Here is a 19048-nt window from a genome sequence, read left to right on the forward strand (position 1 = left end):
ACTCACTTTCTCCATCATCTGCTGGTATGGAAATGTTACCATCAAAGAGAAAAATGCACTTTCAAAAATTGTGAATGTGGCCAGTAAGATTGTGGGGGTGAAGTTTGATAGTTTAACTGAATATTTTAATAAGCAGGTGTTTAACAAAGCCATTCAAATCTATCAAGATCCAGCTCACCCCATGTATTCTGAATATGTGTTCCTGCCGTCTGGTCTATGTCTCAAAACTCCCATTGCTCTCAAACAAAGGTACAAAAACTCTTTCATCCCCTTTTCTATCCAACTACTGAATGCACATACCAGAAAAAGATAGCTTTGTCCATTAAGTACCTATTTCTTCTTTTTATATGCATCTTATTTATTTATTGAGCATTTTTATCTTGCTTGTAATGTGTTGTGTATATTGTGATGTGGTATGTGTCCTGTCTAGCAATTGGATTGCTAATTTGTGCTGTGTCCATGGTGGTGTGGTATTGTATGTGGTCCTGTCTGCAATCAAATTGCCCATTTGGGACAAAGTAATAAACTGAACTGAACTGAACATTTCTGTCCCCTTTCTCACTACCTGACCTGTGACTCTGTGTCTGTGCCTGTTCCCAAACTCCTGTCTGTTGTGCTGTCCTGTCTGTCTGCTGAGAGCCTGCTTGCTGGGAGACCACCTGAAAACCAAGTGCTGTCAGCTTACTACTCTGACTACGCCTGATCCTGTCTGATCTCAGAAGCTAAGCAGGGTTGGGTCTGGTTAGTACTTGGATGGGAGACCTCAGATGTCACCACCACACTCCCACCAGCCATCCCTGTCTCTCAGTCCTCCTGCCACTGAACTTCACACACACACATCCTCCCCTTTCCCCTGCTATCAATAAATTCAACATTTAACTTGCGCTCTTGGGTCCTTGTCTGTTTGTCCTGACAGAACGATCTGACCATCATGGACCCAGCGCCCTCCCCAACCAGCATGGGGATTGAACCCGAAATGACCACCCTGCAGCGACTGGAACGCACAGAGGGAGACATAAACCGGATGTCCGGCGACATTGCATCTCTGCTCCAACAGCAGCAGCTAACTCAAGTCATGCAAGTACTCACCAACCTCACCACTCCATCTGCTTCTGCACCACCAAGCCCCTCTGCCGTGGCTTCTTGTAATCCGGTTGCTCCAGTCCTGGCGGCACAGCCTCTAGCTCCCGGTGACCCGGAACTGAAGATTGGTAATCTGGAACGTTTTAATGGTGACCCAAACCAGGTCCGGCCATTCCTGACCAGCTGCCGTATCCAGTTTTCTCTGCAGCCCAGGACCTTCTCGACGGAGGGAGCCAAGGTGGGGTATGTCATCACTCACCTGACCAGCTGGGCTCGGCTGTGGGGGACAGCAGAGTTTGACTGGCAGACCCCGGCCTGTGCCTTCTTCAGTGCCTTCGCCGAGGAGATGTTAAAGGTGTTCGACCTGGGCTCGTCAAGAACAGAGGCGTCACGAGCACTGATGAGTATCCATCAGGGCAACCAGACGGTGGCGGACTACTCCATCGACTTTCGTACCCTGGCGAGGTGCAGTTCGTGGAACATGGCGGCACTGGTGGACACCTTCCTCCACAGTTTGGCAGACTACGTCAAAGACGAGCTCGTTTCCCATGAGCAACCCCCGACACTAGATGAGGCCATTGCCCTTGCCATACGCATCGATCACCGTATCCAGATCCGCAGACGAGAGAAGGGCCACCGTGTCACCACCTGCCCGGCAAAAGCCAGAGCTCACCAGGCATAGGGGAGATCCTGGTGAGCTCGACACGTATCCAGTCTCCCTCCATCCGAAAACCCCTGCTTCAGCTCCTCCCCCGACATATCCAAGGTTCCTGTCTGCTATCACAACCTGAGAGAGGTGTTCAACAAGTCCAAGGCCACGTCTTTGCCCCCACACCGACCATACGACTGCGCCATCGACCTCCTGCCAAGCACCGCACCCCTGAAGGGCCGTCTCTACTCCCTGTCAGCCCCGGAAAGAAAGGCCATGGAGGACTACATAAACGACTCTCTGGCTGCTGGCCTAATCCATCCATCGTCCTCTCCTGCTGGAGCTGGATTCTTCTTCGTGGGTAAGAAGGATGGTTCTCTTCGCCCATGCATAGATTACCGGGGCTTGAACGACATTATGGTTAAGAACCGCTACTCTCTGCCACTACTCTCCTCCGCCTTTGAACTGCTGCAAGGGGCCACAGTATTCACCAAGCTAGATCTTCAGAACGCTTACCATCTGGTGTGAGTGAGAGAAGGCGACGAGTGGAAGACTGCGTTCAACACCCCGACGGGACATTATGAATATCTTGTCATGCCATTCGGTCTCACCAATGCCCCAGCAGTGTTCCAGGCGCTGGTGAACGACATCCTCAGAGACATGCTCAATAAGTTTGTTTTCGTTTACTTGGACGATATTTTGATCTTCTCAAAAACCCTGTCTGAACACACTCACCATGTCCAGTTGGTCCTGCGCCACCTGCTTGAAAACTTGCTGTTTGTGAAAGCAGAGAAGTGCGAGTTCCACGCTCAGTCTGTCTCATTCCTGGGATATGTGGTGACCGAGGGCAGCATTCAAATGGACCCTGTGAAGGTGTCGGCAGTAACGTCGTGGCTGGTTCCAGAGAGCCGTAAGAAACTGCAGCAGTTCCTGGGGTTTGCCAACTTCTATAGAAGATTTATCCAGGGCTACAGCACTGTGGCAGCCCCACTCACCGCACTGACCAGCATCAAATAGCCGTTCCAATGGACTGCAGCAGCTGACAAAGCCTTCGAAACCCTCAAGGCCCGTTTCACTTCAGCTCCCATCCTCTGGATGCCTGACGCTGAGCGGCAGTTTGTGGTGGAGGTATATGCTTCGGACGTGGGAGTCGGGGCTGTGCTTTCCCAGCGAGCAGCAGAAGATGGCAAAATGCATCCCTGTGCCTTCTACTCCCGAAGACTGACCCCAGCAGAAAGCAACTACGACATCGGCAACCGCGAGTTACTGGCTGTCAAGCTCGCCCTCAAGGAGTGGCGCCACTGGTTGGAGGGGTCTAGGGTTCTGTTTGTGGTCTGGACTGACCACAAAAACCTGGAGTATATCCGGACAGCCAGGAGGCTAAACTCCCGCCAGCGCCAGTGGTCATTATTCTTCACCCAATTCAACTTTGTCCTTTCCTACCGTCCTGGCTCCCGCAACATCAAGCCCGATGCACTCTCCCAGATGTTTCAGAGGGATGAGGCATCCAAGGAGGAATCTACACCCATCCTCCCAAGCCCCTGTGTCGTTGCTGCCCTGACCTGGGACATTGAGGAGCAGGTTCGAGAGGCCATCAGGGACCAGCCAAGCCCCATCGCTTGCCCCTCCAACCGTCTCTATGTCCCAGCCGGTCTGAGGTCTCAGGTCATTCAATGGGGACATGACTCCCGCCTGGCCTGTCACCCCAGGGTCACAGGCACCCTCCATCTGCTGTCTCAGCGGTTCTGGTGGCCGTTGATGAGGAAGGACATCCAGGATTTTGTGAGAGCCTGCCCCACTTGCAACCAGCACAAATTCCCCAGTCAGCCCCCAGCCGGGTTACTCCAGCCCCTGCCAGTACCCATGCATCCCTGGTCCCATTTCTCCCTGGATTTTGTTACTGGTCTTCCTCTGTCGGAAGGTAATACGGTCATCCTCACCATTGTGGACCATTTCAGTAAGATGACCCACTTCGTGCCTCTCCCTAAACTGCCAACTGTGAAGGAGACTGCCCGGGTCATCTTAGAACACGTCTTTCGACTCCACGGCCTGCCCAGGGACGTCGTGTCTGACCGGGGACCGCAGTTCTCCGCCAGTTTCTGGAAGGAATTCTGCCACCTCCTCGGGGCCACTGCCAGTCTGTCATCTGGGTTTCACCCACAGTCAAATGAGCGTATGAACCAAGAACTGGAGAAGGCACTTAGGTGTGTGGCTTCACGCAACCCCCATGCCTGGGCTCAACATCTGCTCTGGGTGGAATATGCCCACAACTCCCTCACCAGTTCTGCCACTAGACTCTCCCCCTTCCAGTGTGTCTATGGTTATCAACCACCTCTGTTCGCCAGCCAGGAGGGAGAAGCCACCTGCCTGTCTGCTCTCACCTACGTCTGCCGCTGCCGCCACACATGGGCCCAGGCCCGCACCGCACTCCTGAAATCCAGTACCAGCTATGCTATTGGGGCTAACCGGCGGAGGACCCCTGCACCTGTTTACCATGTCAGCCAGAAGGTATGGTTGTCTGCTCGAGACCTACCACTGTGGGTGGAGTCATGCAAATTGGCGCCTCGCTACATTGGACCCTTTCCCATACAGAAGGTCATCAGTCCAACGGCAGTTCGGCTGCTGCTGCCCAGGACCATGAAGATACATCCCACCTTCCACGTCTCCAAACTCAAACCGGTGCACGAGAGCCCCCTGGTCCTGGTAACACCGCCACCCCCTCCCCCACACTTCATTGATGGTGGACCTGTCTACAAGGTCCAGCGACTGCTCCGCTCGCGACGAAGGGGTAGGGGCATCCAATACTTGGTAGACTGGGAGGGTTATGGTCCTGAGGAGAGGGCATGGGTCCCTGCTGGAAGGATTCTGGATCCAGCCCTCATCGCCGACTTCCATCGACTACACCCTGACCAGCCCTCCATCCGACGGGGTCGACGTAGGGGTTCTCACCATGCGGATCCACTTCCAGACCATGCCTCTGCTCCAGTGTCCGAGTCTGACACTGAACCGAATCCTGGGTGGGGGCCCTTGGATGATGAGTCTTCCGACAGTGAAGATGGTGCGGAGGCTATGGACACTGACCAGTCAGAGGAATTCTGACCCTCCACCGATATTCCCCCTCCTCCCACCCGTCTTGGTGGATCTATGTCTAGGGACTTCTGGAGCCGTCCCTTGGGGGGGGGGGGGGGTTTCTGTCATGGTCCTACCTGTGGTTTCCTCTCTTCAGGTAACATTCCACTCCTCTCCACTCTGTATTACCTGCCACGCCCACATGCTCCTTCCCCATCAGGCTCACCTGCTGTCAATTACCATCATTAACCCTCATTTGACTTTCAGTGGCTGTCATTGGCTGGTTCCTATCACCTGCTCCCTTCCCTGTGTATATTTAAACTGCAGTCCTCCCAAGCTTCAGTGTCAGATCATCTTTCAAGGCATCGACTCCGTCTACTCTTCAGCCCTGGTAACCTGACCCTGCATTTCTGTCCCCTTTCTTGCTACCTGACCTGTGACTCTGTGTTTCAGCCTGTTCCCAAACTCCTGTCTGTTGTGCTGTCCTGTCTGTCTGCTGAGAGCCTGCTCGCTGGGAGACCGCCTGAATACCAAGTGCTGTTAGCTTATTACCTAACTACTCTGACTACACCTGATCCCGTTTGATCTCAGAAGCTAAGCAGGGTCGGGTCTGATTAGTACTTGGATGGGAGACGTCAGATGTCACCACCATGCTCCCACCAGCCATCCCTGTCTCTCAGTCCTCCTGCCACTGAACTTCACACACACATCCTCCCAACTCCCTTTCCCCTGCTATCAATAAATTCAACATTTAACTTGCGCTCTTGGGTCCTTGTCTGTTTGTCCTGACAGTGATCTATTGATCTATTGCTCATATTATTATAATTTAACTGTTTTTTTAATGTATTTATTTTATAGGCCTATTTATTTGACCTTTATTAAGTGCTGCACACAATTATTATTAATATTATTAATAATATCAACAGGCCTACCTACAATTTATAATTTTTCACTCACCTTTGCCAGTGTCAATCACCTCAACTAGGCAGATGTTTCTTACCTTGACAGCTTTGACGTTATTTTTATTAGAAAATAAATAAATGGAATATCTGTGGTATTTCAAATTAAAACAAATTGTGAAGACTTGATTACTACTTTTGCAAACCACTAGTAAAGATAAACAAATATGTGCCAGGAATCAAGTGTGGATATACTAGTGTGGATATAGTAGTGGGGATGGCTGTGCCAGGCTAGTAATCTCTACTACACAATGAGGCCTGCTGGTGGTCATATTTGTCTGGGTCATACAATTCTATGTTATATAGCTAACCCGATCCTGGCCCCCCCATCACAGTCAGGAACGACAATGTGGCCCCCAGAGAAAAAAGTCTGGTGACCCCTGGTGTAGACTATGCCCAACAAAGGCACTCAATCACATTGATACCAAATTATAATGATCTTATACTGCCATATCCATTCTGCTCAACAAGTTTCAAGACTGCCAGTAATGGCCTATAAACACTATGGCAATATATGTAATGGTTGACAACTGTCATCATATATATTATATTTTCCAACCCTATCCACTTCCATACAATGCAAACACTGGAACAATAACATCAAAAATATAGAATACTGGTACTTATAAAACAGTGTAAGGGCCCGAGGACAGAACCACCACATTTATGAGTGGACAAATGCACCGTATGTAATCTTACCTATCCACAAGGAGTTTTCTGGAAAAATCACTTAAAAGACTGTTTATGGATAAAATATCTGTCTGTTTAGCTACTTAACCAATTTGAATATCTTACAAGGTTAAGATACTGCTATAATCATAAAATCCAATATTGCCATAAAAAGTTCTGTTTACCACTTTTCCTATTGTGACAGAATACACCAACAGACATCAGAGAAGTAGTTACAGCAGTACAAACGGTATGACAAGATGTTCACAGTACTGTTTGTACTGCTGTAACTATTTCTGTTAACACATCCATACAGTACAAACGCTACATCCAACATTATTTTCAAACAGTAACACATTCAAAATTGAATAAGAATAGTTTCAAAAAACATCTATAAGATGTGTTAAAAAAGAAACAAAAATCCTCTCATTTCTCTGTGCATAAAATGTAGTGCAAGTGTACTGTATGTACATTTGGGTTACATGTACATGAAACATAAGTCAAGGAGCAACCTTATATTTGTCATTACACTTGTGATTACTACACAACAAAAAGGTCATTTTTAAGGCTCAAAACCCGAGATCTCATCTTCCCATCCTTCAGGCCCATCAACACTTTCTGGACAAAGTCAAATGTATTGGCTATGTCTTTTGGGTAACTTAGATGCAGTGCATAAATCAGTGCAAAAAGCATGACAAATGTGTCAGCGAATGTGCGGAAATCAACAACTATGTTACCCTCAAGCACGACTGCAGTCTTCTCTGGGCAGAAGAATGTGGCATCTAATGAACTGGCACTGATCAAGAGGAGTCCAACTGGTATGTCGTCAATGTTTGGGTCACCAGACTGTGACATCTGTAGACAAGAACAGAGAGGTTACCTGTGAAAACAGACTGCCTCTGCTATTTCCAAAGGCTGCCTGCTGAAAAAAAGCAACAGTGGCCTATCACAAGACAAACAGCAGTCAGAAACAATTGCAATCCAAAAATGTGATTTGATTCAGTGATGAAAATTTTAGTTATATACAACATGAATTCTTTGGTGCAAAGTGTGAGTTTTCATTCATTTATTCACAAATTGGAGGCATTATTTTTCTCATCTCATTATCTCTAGCCGCTTTATCCTGTTCTACAGGGTCGCAGGCAAGCTGGAGCCTATCCCAGCTGACTACGGGCAAAAGGCGGGGTACACCCTGGACAAGTTGCCAGGTCATCACAGGGCTGACACATAGACAACCATTCACACTCACGGTCAATTTTAGAGTCACCAGTTAACCTAATCTGCCTGTCTTTGGACTGTGGGGGAAACTGGAGCACCCGGAGGAAACCCACGTGAACAACATGCAAACTCCGCACAGAAAGGCCCTCGCCGGCCACGGGGCTCGAACCCGGACCTACTTGCTGTGAGGCGACAGCGCTAACCACTACACCACTGTGCTGCCTGGCATTATTTTTGATTAACAAAATAATAATTAATAGACAATTGTTCATCATGTTGTCCAGCTATTTATTTTACCTCATCCCAGCCCCATCTTGGAATGTGTAACGTGATCATGTGTGGTCACTCTGAGATCCCTTTAGATTCCACATTTTATAGTTAAAACAATGCAGTCAGGTGCCCTGGTGGCCCAATGGTTAAGGCATATACCACATAATTTCAATTTCTGCCCACGGGAACCATCACATGAATTTCTTGAGACAAAAGATCAATATTGAGAACATGTTGATTTTGTATCAAATAGGGAACAGGAGAAAGTAAAAATGAAGGCCTCAAAAAATCCTTTTATAGTAGGTTAATTTTAAATACATCCATAAGTGAACAGGATATTCAAAACATGGTTATTTCCATCCATATTTTCCATCCATTCTGCCTTACGATGACTACAATTTTAATAGTAATATTCAACCTCTGAATTTTTTTTATAGGGATTTAGTGGATTAGATAAACAAAAAAATTTAACTCTTTGACCAAAAATAATGACTTACATCCTAATGCTTCAGAAATCCAGAGTCATCCTCATGCAGATATGCAGGGAGAGCATGGAGGACAGCAGCACATCTGATGTAGACATCAACTTGTTCCTTGGGAACAAGAACATATTCTTGCTTTACTATGACAGATAAAAAAGTATAGCCACACAATACTACATTAACACAAATAGCCCTCCCATATCTTTACAGATGACAGTTCTTCCAAAGATAAATCAAAATCTACTGTAGTATCATTATCAAGCACCCAGAAGCTTAACCAACTAACCTGGAGGTCATAAATGCTGAAGATCTGACTGAGGACATTAGCTGCTTTCCCTGGGCATGCAGCTTTCTTCCTGAACAAGCTCTGAAGACGAGGGGCATGTCGATCCAACTCAGCATAGAAACAGTTCTTGAGGTTGATGTTCAAGAGTCTGTGAAACTCTGCACAGATCTGCAAAAAAATAAAATAAAATGTTTTTATATTAGAGTGCAGTGTGTGTCCCCTTTCTGACAAGCAAAAATCAGACAAATGGCAATGAAAAACACCAGACTATGAACACTTGTAAGCTTACTACAACCTATTTGGAGTAGTTTAATCTACATTTGAATAGAACCAGCCAATGTCTCACAGACAAAGTTGCACAAAATAATTATATTAAATAGATCTGCTCAAGAAAATTATTTTTATTATTTTACCTGTGACTCCATTTTGAGTGCAGGCCAGCGGTCCAGAATCTCATCTACAGGGGGATCGCTGCTGACGACCTCTTGCTGCCACAGGGCAAAGGTGGTCTGCATTAATTGTCCGATCAGGGGAAAATTCTTGTCGCTTAACTTCACCTCATCTACAATTTAGAGTCTCAGTTGTTCAAGGCTTGCAGCATCTTCACCTCTTGGAAAACTAGGGAGGAAATTCACCTTTGCCCTTTTTGGTCTTTTGATGTTAGTATGGGGAGCTTGTTTGTCTGGGCTGTTTCTGCTCCTTTTGCCAGAATTTATACAACCCCGATTCCAAAAAAGTTGGGACAAAGTACAAAAATTGTAAATAAAAACGGAATGCAATAATTTACAAATCTCAAAAACTGATATTGTATTCACAATAGAACACAGACAACATATCAAATGTCGAAAGAGAGACATTTTGAAATTTTATGCCAAATATTGGCTCATTTGAAATTTCATGACAGCAACACATCTCAAAAAAGTTGGGACAGGGCAATAAGAGGCTGGAAAAGTTAAAGGTACAAAAAAGGAACAGCTGGAGGACCAAATTACAACCCATTAGGTCAATTGGCAATAGGTCATTAACATGACCGGGTATAAAAAGAGCATCTTGGAGTGGCAGCGGCTCTCAGAAGTAAAGATGGGAAGAGGATCACCAATCCCCCTAATTCTGCGCTGACAAACAGTGGAGCAATATCAGAAAGGAGTTTGACAGTGTAAAATTGCAAAGAGTTTGAACATATCATCATCGACAGTGCATAATATCATCAAAAGTTTCAGAGAACCTGAAAGAATCTCTGTGCATAAGGGACAAGGCTGGAAAACCATACTGGGTGCCCATGATCTTCGAGCCCTTAGACGTAACTGCATCACATACAGGCATGCTTCTGTATTGGAAATCACAAAATGGGCTCAGGAATATTTCCAGAGAACATTATCTGTGAACACAATTCACCGTGCCATCCGTCGTTGCCAGCTAAAACTCTATAGTTCAAAGAAGAAGCCATATCTAAACATGATCCAGAAGTGCAGACATCTTCTCTGGGCCAAGGCTCATTTAAAATGGACTGTGGCAAAGTGGAAAACTGTTCTGTGGTCAGATGAATCAAAATTTGAAGTTCTTTATGGAAATCAGGGACGCCGTGTCATTCAGACTAAAGAGGAGAAGGACGACCCAAGTTGTTATCAGCTCTCAGTTCAGAAGCCTGCATCTCTGATGGTATGGGGTTGCATTAGTGCGTGTGGCATGGGCAGCTTACACATCTGGAAAGACACCATCAATGCTGAAAGGTATATCCAGGTTCTAGAGCAGCATATGCTCCCATCCAGATGACGTCTCTTTCAGGGAAGACCTTGCATTTTCCAACATGACAATGCCAAACCACATACTGCATCAATTACAGCATCATGGCTGCGTAGAAGAAGGGTCCGGGTACTGAACTGGCCAGCCTGCAGTCCAGATCTTTCACCCATAGAAAACATTTGGTGCATCATAAAACAGAAGATACGACAAAAAAGACCGAAGACAGTTGAGCAACTAGAATCCTACATTAGACAAGAATGGGTTAACATTCCTATCCCTAAACTTGAGCAACTTGTCTCCTCAGCCCCCAGACGTTTACAGACTGTTGTAAAGAGAAAAGGGGATGTCTCACAGTGGTAAACATGGCCTTGTCCCAACTTTGAGATGTGGTGTTGTCATGAAATTTAAAATCACCTAATTTTTCTCTTTAAATGATACATTTTCTCAGTTTAAACATTTGATATGTCTTTTATGTTCTATTCTGAATAAAACATGGAATTTTGAAACTTCCACATCATTGCATTCCGTTTTTATTTACAATTTGTACTTTGTCCCAACTTTTTTAGAATCAGGGTTGTAGCTACCTCAGGAACACCTGCACGACTCAACTTAGTGAGAAAGTTCCCCATCTTAAACTTCAGACTATTTTTCCGACCATACCATCCTGTCTGAGATCATGGCTCTTTTAGACAAGGATGTTTAGTGACAAGCGCTTCTGCTACCATTGAAACTTCCTTATCATTGGGGTATGCTTTGAAGCTATGCATTTTGGCAGTAAGGGTCTCAAGAATGACATGCTTTTGTCCCCTTGATAACTTGAGAGTTTTTCCTATTCTCTCATATATAGCATTTCCATCAATGAGCACGAACTCTACCTCCAGTGGCGTGCACAGACATTTTGGGAGGCAAGTGCTCTGGGGGGAAAAAGGGCACTTTTTTGCACATGTGGAACACCTTATTATAAAAGTCTGAGATTTAACCCTCCTCTTGTGTTCATAATCATATCAAAGTTTTGGGTATTTTTCTGTAGTTCCATCTTTAAAAAGTCTGATAAAGTCTGAAAGTCTGATCTTCCCGTCACTGACTTGAGTCTCAAGACTGTGTTTATTCACAGATTTCCGTGAGATCATCTTAAAATTTGTAACGAAATATACACACTCAGTGGGCTTAACGGAGCTCTCCTTTATTTGCATAACGGTGTGCATACTAGCATAACGTGATATTCTTAATCATGTTATAAAAACAGGTTGGAATTGATGGAGAGTGGGGTTGCCTCAATGGTTTAGGCTACATTTAAAATGTTGTTCAGTTTGTTTCTCCATATGGAAAGGGAGCAAATAAGCTGGCAAAGGCTGCCATGTGCAGTTGTTTCTGTATGCGACAGGCTACTTCATGACAAAATAATTACAGCTTGGGTTAAGAGGGCAAACAATACATTTTCACTCGATTCATGTGTTACCTGGCTGGTGGGGCAGGGGAAGAGCTGACTGACTGCCCAATGTGTTGTCTGCGCTACGACAAGGCCGTGGCTTCCAGGACGCTATGCTGCTGCAACCTCACATTGAATGCACTGCACGCTTGTTCACTTGACAGAGCAAGAGAGACAGAGGTCCGGTGTGTGTGCGGAGGGGGCACACATCGGGACATTATTTTCACACACGCTTTTAATGCCGCGGCTTTTCTAAAAGATCATGTCGACATTGGCCTCAGTAAATTGTAAAAAAAAAAAATTCAAAAGGGCACTTTTTTGGACAGAGGGCAGAGGGGCAGGTGCTTGAGCACCACCTCGTGTCTATCTGTGCACGCCACTGTCTACCTCACAGGAAAAAGTGGGCACTAGAAAAACATCAGGCCATCGGTTAACCCTGTCTGGAGTCATGGCATGAGGCAATATTGTTGTGTCATGTGATGCTACTGAACTGGCATCGCTTTCAGACCTGATCACTTTCAGCACAGCCCTCTGTGGAAGTTCCTTAATATCTAAAAGGGAACCTAACTGTCCACCAAAATCTGGATCTTGGTATGATAGGCTAAAGTCAAAGTCTAGTTTAAACTTTTCTTTCATCATAGTTTTTAGCTCATCCACGGATTCTGGACGTGAAGATAGAGTCATCTTCCTGACAATACCTGTGGAGGTATGGACATGAAGTAGGATGTTTTGAGCTGCCGTTTCCTATTTTTAGGAAGAAAAAGAGAAAAATTACCAATGAGAACCATTCAGTTGGACAACACAATCAGGATTTTACTCAAAAGAATTGCTGGTAATTAATTTCAAATTCCATTTTCGAAAGAAACATTATGTATTTGACTGAGTAACATTAACCTTTAATGCCTGGCGTTTACAAGAGATAAAACAATCAGTTCAGTTAATGTTATAGGCTTGTTGTGGTATGCAGTGGCATTAGTAGTACTTATTTTCAGCAGACGGCAAATTATTTTCACCAAACTTCAAAAAGCACTGTATAGGTCTTAATTTCCCTGAGGGAACCCTCCCAAAGGGATCAATAAAGTTTCATCTAATCTAATCTACAGTAGGTCCCCACTTCCAAATACAATTTAATCCTGCAAGTCCCTGATCAAAATAAATCTTTTTTGCGTCAACATCAAATGCCCATCAATGTTGTATGCTGTGAGACTTACTGTGTCATTTAACTCTGACAGCTGATGCACAGGAGTAGTTGCCTGTGGATGTCAGCTCAAATGATCTTAAATGTTCACCATACCAGCACTCGTAGTTCCTGCAAAGGAAGGAAACAGTGTTGTTCACAAGCAGCATTTGTTCAATCTTGCTGAATTTTGGAAGTCCTCCAGTCTGGCCTGCAGAAACAAACTTTCCATTTGCAAACTCTGTGCCATTTATGGAGACCTTTGATGTTCTGTATATATATTGGCTGTCTGTCTTTGTCTCTATGACATCTCTGGCCACTTGTGGCAGTGTTGCAACTTGGACAGAGGTGGCACTTGAGGCTTGTGTGTGGGGTCTGAAAAATGATGGTGCACTGAGGTGATATCCCATCATGTGCTGATGCCTCCTTGCAAGAGTTTTCAAGACATTCTTGAAATTCTGTGTATGTATGACCCTTTTAAAAAAGCAATGTTTTCCTTCAAACCTCAAGGTCCATAGGTGAACAAGAGGCCCAAAACGTTTCGTCAGTTCTGGGTAGTGCTCAATGTAATGATGTTTGGGTCAGAGCTTAAAGTCTGGAAACACTGCTTGAAGAACCTGCCTGTGATCACTTATTTTAGTTTGCATGTACTGGATGGATTCCTCTGTGAAAGATGGGGACAACACCAGCTGCACGATTTCTTTCAGGTCCATCAATATGACCCATGTTTCATCTCCTTCAGGGACTTTGCTTCCCACCATTAGTGGCAATAATCTCAGCAGAGTGGAATTTTCATGCCCATTCCCACCAATGCTTAGTTTGGCTGCAAAGTTCTTTGGGATGGGTAGTGGTTTATTGAGCCTATCATAGTGCTGATATGGAAATGTGCAAATTTTTGTGTTTAGATATTCAAGAGTGAAATACTTCTGATGAATCATCTTACAGATGCACAAGGCCAACTCTACTGGCACAATACCCTCAAAAAGGTCGTGAAGTATATCAGGTGGGAAATCAGAAATAGGATGAAAATGCTGCAGTGTCTTACTGAGAGTGCACTCACCCTTTACACCAAAATGAGATGCATTTTCTCCTTATACAACATTCTGCACATGAAGATCATGGGAGGCCCTCATTCTCATGGTAAACTCTCCCTCAGAAACTTCACTGGACTGTATCTGGTCTGAAGTACAGCAACAAAATCTGCAGAGAAAGTGCCCTCTGAAACTCTGCACAAAGCCTGCAAGGCCATGGACAGCCAAATTATCAGCTGCAACACACATGACAGTGCCCTTTACACATTGGCCGATAGGTTCAATAAAAATGCCATCCTGCTCAAGAGTGTGCAAGTCTTTCAACAAAGGTGAAAGAACACTTTCATAACCACAACTCTGCAGATCAGGTACTTTGCACAGCAAAGCTAGCTGTATGACATGAAGGCTGGATCTATATATACTGGGCACATTGCCTAGCAACCATTACACCACACAAAGCTTGTGGATCTTACTAGCTGTGCCTAAAAGATTAGCTAGTTCAATGTCATCAATATACAAAATCAGTGACAACTTCAGCTCTCCCGTTGCTGACAACAATGGATTTTCCTTGAAATATGTTCCATCTTCATGAGACATGAACATTCCAGGTGGTGATGGTTTAGCTTCTTGAATATTGTCAAGATCATCAGTATTTTTAAACATTGTTTGAAGCATCTGGAGGATTGGAACATACACTGCTGTACATCCAGTGGAATCCATGGCATACTGAACTGGCATTACCACAGGGTAGTTACTCCTTACAAATAACTTCCTCCGCTTAGCAGTGGACAGCTCTGCACCTTCAGTAGTAGTGCTAAACAAAACATTACTTTCCATGACAGTTTCCACCAATTCATTGAGAAAGGCATCACTGACACAGACCATATTCTCCTAAAACCTTGATAACAGCATCTCTCACAAGGGGTTTAGACAATGTGAATATTTGCACCAAATTTTCTACAATGTCTTGTATCGCCATCTCTGACACATGCAAAATACTATGCATTTTCAAGAACAAAGAACCCAAGTTTTTTCTCAGTTGAGCTTGCAATTCACCAGTATCATATCCAGACTCAGGGGGATTACACTCAGGAGCATCCAGCTCAAGAAAATTCTGAGAGGCACCAGCCTCATCAGATTCAGCTTGGCTCTGAATTGGTTGGCAGTCAGAGTCTGTCAAGACAACCTCAGTCTTAAAATCTGAGACTTCACAGTTTACATGAGTAGGAATGCTCTGTGGTGGGTGAAGCACAGAAGCATGGCAGGCCAGAACAGTTCTCTAAACTCCTTTATTTAAGCTTTACAGCTTTTGACATTCAGGACACTCTCCCAGTCACTCGCGCGCACACACACACACACACACACACACACGTGTTCTGGTTGGGGAGAGAGAGCTCCCTTCCTCTGCTCTCCCTCTCCTCTTATAGGGCGTGGTCACTGGGGAAGACACACAAACACAGGTTAATTCCCGTCAATTGCAGTGATTCTGCCACTTACCTTCCCTGACTCCGCCCTCCATTCACAGACTGATGCTCGACCATGCCCCCACTGCCACATACCCCCACTGCTCGACTCAGGCCGGGGAGCCGTCTGGCCTGCAGCCGACTTCCCCCTCCCCCCCTTGGCGGGAGAGGAAGTCCGCCACAACCATCTGCGCTCCCGGCCTGTGGACCACCTCGAATTTAAACGGCTGGAGTGCCAGATACCAACGGGTGATCCGTGCGTTGGCATCCTTCATGCGGTGGAGCCACTGCAGGGGTGCGTAGTCTGAACAGAGGGTGAAAGGGCACCCCAGCAGGTTGAAGCAGAGGGCGAGGACCGCCTGCTTGATGGCTAGGCATTCCTTTTCGATGGTGCTGTACCTGCCCTCACGCACCGATAGTTTCCGTCTGATGTACAGCACTGGGCGGTCTTCCCCCTCCACCTCCTGGGACAGAACCGCCCCCAGCCCCCTGTCTGACACATCCGTCTGCAAAACAAAGGGGAGGGAAAAGTCAGAGGAGTGTAACAGTGGCTCCCCACACAGTGCCACGTTTATCTCAGAGAAAGCCTGCTGGCATTGCTCCGTCCACTGGACCGGGTCTGGTGCCACCTTTTTAGTGAGATCAGTCAGCAGGCTGGTGACATCTGAATAATTAGGTATAAACCTACGATAGTAGCCAGCCAGCCCCAGGAACTGTCTCACCCCCTTTTTGGTCTTGGGCCTCGGGCAGGCCGCAATCACTGCTGTCTTATTGATTTGGGGGCGCACCTGCCCATTGCCCAAGTGGAAGCCCAGATACCGTACTTCCACCTGCCCAATCACACACTTCTTCGGGTTGGCTGTGAGACCCGCTCACCTCAGCGACCTAAGGACGGCCCTTAGGTGTTCTAGGTGCCACGGCCAGTCATTACTATAGATGATTATGTCATCTAAGTATGCGGCTTCATAGGTGGCGTGGGGGCAGAGGACCCTATCCATAAGCTGCTGGAATGTAGCGGGCACCCCAAACAGCCCAAAAGGAAGTGTGACGAACTTGTGTAAGCCAAACGGTGTGGAAAAGGCTGTTTTTCTCAGGATAGCGGAGTCAAGGGGATCTGCCAATATCCCTTTGTCAAATCCAGTGTCGAATAAAAACGAGCCGTGCCTCGATCAGTCAGAATCTCTTTGGGGATTCCAACTCGGGAGATGACGTGGAAGAGTGCCTCTGCAATACTACGTGCTGAGATATTGTGAAGAGGCACTGCTTCCGGATATTGCGTTGCATAGTCCACCAGAACTAAAATAAAGCGATATCCTTGTGTTGACCGATCTAATGGCCCGACGAGATCCATCCCAATTCTTTTTTGAACAGGGTCATGATTAATGGCAGGGGGCGCAAAGGCGCTTTTGGAATGGCCGCAGGATTTACTAACTGGCATTCGCAGCATGCCGCACACCACCTGCGGACATTGCTGCGAATCCCTAGCCAATAGAACCAGGCCATTATTCGGGCTAGTGTCTTATCCTGCCCCAAGTGTCCAGCCATGGGATTAAAGTGAGCCACCGGGAATACAAATTCCCAGCAGCTCTTTGGGATCAAAAGCTGTGTTATCGGCTCCCTAGTCTGAGTGTCCTGCGTCACTCGATATAATCTATCCTTAATAATGGAAAAATATGGGTGGCGTTTGGCTGGAGCGTTTGACCATCAATTACCCTCACTTGGTCAAATGCATGCCGCAGAGTCTCATCTCACGACTGCTCTAATGGGAAATCCATGCGGGATTCCCCGAGAGAGGGAGGAGGAGCCTGCTGCTCCTCACTCTGACGTGGTGGTGACGTAGATGGCTCTGTGACAGCTGCTCCCGCCAATGCCACACCGGGACCTCCCCCTGCTGAACTATGGCAGGCCCCACTCTTCACTAAATGAGTCATTAATTCCTGAAATCCCGGCCAATCAGTCCCCAAAATTATCGAGTGGGTAAGGCAAGGATTAACCACCGCCTTTACTCTAAGTTTCTCCCCTCGAAATAGAATGTGGACCAACACTAAAGGGTAGTTGTGAACATCCCTGTGTACACACAACATCTTCACCAATTGTGCTCTCCCCAATGCCTCGTCTTGCACCAGGCTTTGGTAGATTGAAGTCTGATTACAGCCGGAGTCCACCAAAGCCTGATACGTAACCCCTTGGATACTCACCGGTATGCGATACGCTCCGGCCTGATTGAGGGCGGTCCCTGGCACGTCAGGGATCAGGACCACTGCTCCCACCTCCATCGCCGAGCACTGATGCTGGAGGTGCCCCGGTTCCCCACAGCGCCAGCATACCAGCCCAGGCTCTCTCTCTGCACCAGTGTTCCGGAGCTCACTCACCTGAGGGGGGGGAGAGACAGACATGGAAGTGGGAAGCGGTAGGGCACCACGGGTGCGGCGGGCCGGCTGGTGTGGAGCCGGCCCCCGCCTCCACGGGGGGGAATGGGACGAGGACGAGGAACAGAAAGGGAGGGGGGAGAGAGAGAGAGAGAGGAGAGGGGAGAAGAGGAGACATGCTGTCTTGCTGTCGGAATAGCTGCCAAATGGTCCTCCGCCAGCTCGATGGCCTGATCCAGCGACACCAGGCGATGGCACTGGACCCATTCCGCTGTTCCTTCTGGAAGTCAGACGATGAATTGTTACAGCACCACCAGATCTATGATTCCCTCGGCATCACAGTTGTCGGCCCTCAGCCACCGCCAGCAGGCGTCCCGGAGTTGCTGGCCAAATGTGAATGGCCGGCTGACCTCCTCCAGGCGCAACGCGCGGAAGTGCTGCCATTGTTGCTCCAGGGTGCACCCCACATGCTGGAGGATGGCCCTGTGGAGGTTGGCGTAGACCAGCCGGCTGTCGGCGGGGAGCTGTAGCGCGGCCAGCTGTGCCTCGCCTGTTAACAGGGGGAGGAGGAGCGCCGCGCGCTGTTCCACCGGCCAACCCCATGCCTCTGCTGCCTGCTCAAAGACAGCGAAGAAGGCCTTGGGGTCATCGTGTGGGCCCATCTTTGGGTAGCCTGTAAGGGCGGCTACACACTACCACCCCTGGGGGCATCTCAATGTGGTGCTCTATGAGGTCGGTGCGGCCGGGCAGGGGCAAGAACACGTCCAAAAATTCGGTCTGCAACTGGGCAACCTCCGCGAGTTGTGTCAGGGAGAGGTGGTCTCCACAGGGGACCTGAGAGGTACACGATGCCAATGTTCCCTTTTGAACCTCCAGCCCCAGCTCCGCCTTCTCCGGAACCACCGACACCAATGCCATGGGGACCTCCTCATTCCAGAGTTTGAGCAGATTGAGGTGGTAAATCTGTAGTGCCCCACCCCTGTCCGTTCGCCTCACCTCGTAGTCGACGTCCCCGACTCGCCGTGTGACCTCAAAGGGTCCTTGCCACTTGGCGACCAATTTGGAGCTCGATGTGGGCAACAGTACGAGTACTTTATCTCCCTGTGCGAACTCCCTAAGGCACGTACCCTTGTCGTACAGGTGGGTTTGCC

General features: G+C 47.3%; 1 protein-coding gene across 1 annotated transcript in view; it reads left to right on the forward strand.

Annotated features, from left to right (window-relative positions):
• Window positions 1–19048, forward strand: part of c6 (complement component 6) — a 194797-nt gene that overhangs the window by 22592 nt on the left and 153157 nt on the right. The window lies entirely within an intron of this gene.

Source organism: Neoarius graeffei, chromosome 12 (genome assembly GCF_027579695.1).
Source record: "Neoarius graeffei isolate fNeoGra1 chromosome 12, fNeoGra1.pri, whole genome shotgun sequence".
NCBI lineage: Eukaryota > Metazoa > Chordata > Actinopteri > Siluriformes > Ariidae > Neoarius > Neoarius graeffei.